The sequence below is a fragment of the Perkinsus marinus genome (assembly GCF_000006405.1).
Source record: "Perkinsus marinus ATCC 50983 genomic scaffold scf_1104296957246, whole genome shotgun sequence".
Classification (NCBI taxonomy): domain Eukaryota; phylum Perkinsozoa; order Perkinsida; family Perkinsidae; genus Perkinsus; species Perkinsus marinus.
Genome location: NW_003207191.1, coordinates 1 through 1,079, shown reverse-complemented (window position 1 = coordinate 1,079; position 1,079 = coordinate 1). Strand labels below are relative to the sequence as shown.

Here is a 1,079-nt window from a genome sequence, read left to right as displayed (position 1 = left end):
AATTCAATGGATGGTTTTATGGTGTAACGGTTAGCACTCCAGACTCTGAATCTGGCGATCTGGGTTCAAATCCCGGTAAAACCTTGGTATATGATAGTTATTATATCGGAGAGCAGAAGCGCCGCGTCAAGTTATTTGGTACGTATGGTTTTATGGTGTAACGGTTAGCACTCCAGACTCTGAATCTGGCGATCTGGGTTCAAATCCGGGTAAAACCTTAGCATATGATAGTTATTCTATCGGAGAGCAGAAGCGCCGCGTCAAGTAAATACAAATGGATGGTTTTATGGTGTAACGGTTAGCACTCCAGACTCTGAATCTGGCGATCTGGGTTCAAATCCCGGTAAAACCTTATTATATGATAGTTATTCTATTGGAGAGCAAAAGCGCCGCGTCAAGTAAATACAAATGGATGGTTTTATGGTGTAACGGTTAGCACTCCAGACTCTGAATCTGGCGATCTGGGTTCAAATCCCGGTAAAACCTTAGCATATGATAGTTATTATATCAGAGAGCAAAAGAGCTGCGTCAAGTATATATAAGTGGATGGTTTTATGGTGTAACGGTTAGCACTCCAGACTCTGAATCTGGCGATCTGGGTTCAAATCCCGGTAAAACCTTAGCATATGATAGTTATTATTTCAGAGAGCAAAAGAGCTGCGTCAAGTATATATAAGTGGATGGTTTTATGGTGTAACGGTTAGCACTCCAGACTCTGAATCTGGCGATCTGGGTTCAAATCCCGGTAAAACCTTAGTATATGATAGTTATTCTATCGGAGAGCAAAAGCGCCGCGTCAAGTAAATACAAATGGATGGTTTTATGGTGTAACGGTTAGCACTCCAGACTCTGAATCTGGCGATCTGGGTTCAAACCCCGGTAAAACCTTGGTATATGATAGCTATTCTATCGGAGAGCAAAATCGCCGCGTCAAGTAAATACAAATGGATGGTTTTATGGTGTAGCGGTTAGCACTCCAGACTCTGAATCTGGCGTTCTGGGTTCAAATCCCGGTAAAACCTTGGTATATGATAGTTATTATATCGGAGAGCAAAAGCGCCGCGTCAAGTAAATACAAA

The 1,079-nt window shown here is 42.3% G+C and overlaps 8 non-coding genes across 8 annotated transcripts; all 8 read left to right on the top strand.

Annotated features, from left to right (window-relative positions):
- The first annotated feature begins 12 nt into the window (after positions 1 to 12).
- Positions 13 to 84, top strand: Pmar_PMAR004945. The gene has a single exon. It is a non-coding gene; the product is annotated as a tRNA-Gln (tRNA).
- Positions 85 to 146: 62 nt separating this feature from the next.
- On the top strand, positions 147 to 218 carry Pmar_PMAR004944. The gene has a single exon. It is a non-coding gene; the product is annotated as a tRNA-Gln (tRNA).
- A 62-nt stretch (positions 219 to 280) lies between these two features.
- On the top strand, positions 281 to 352 carry Pmar_PMAR004943. Its single transcript has one exon. It is a non-coding gene; the product is annotated as a tRNA-Gln (tRNA).
- Positions 353 to 414: 62 nt separating this feature from the next.
- Positions 415 to 486, top strand: Pmar_PMAR004942. The gene has a single exon. It is a non-coding gene; the product is annotated as a tRNA-Gln (tRNA).
- Positions 487 to 548: 62 nt separating this feature from the next.
- Positions 549 to 620, top strand: Pmar_PMAR004941. The gene has a single exon. It is a non-coding gene; the product is annotated as a tRNA-Gln (tRNA).
- Positions 621 to 682: 62 nt separating this feature from the next.
- Pmar_PMAR004940 lies at positions 683 to 754 on the top strand. The gene has a single exon. It is a non-coding gene; the product is annotated as a tRNA-Gln (tRNA).
- A 62-nt stretch (positions 755 to 816) lies between these two features.
- Pmar_PMAR004939 lies at positions 817 to 888 on the top strand. The gene has a single exon. It is a non-coding gene; the product is annotated as a tRNA-Gln (tRNA).
- A 62-nt stretch (positions 889 to 950) lies between these two features.
- Pmar_PMAR004938 lies at positions 951 to 1,022 on the top strand. The gene has a single exon. It is a non-coding gene; the product is annotated as a tRNA-Gln (tRNA).
- Positions 1,023 to 1,079: the final 57 nt, after the last annotated feature.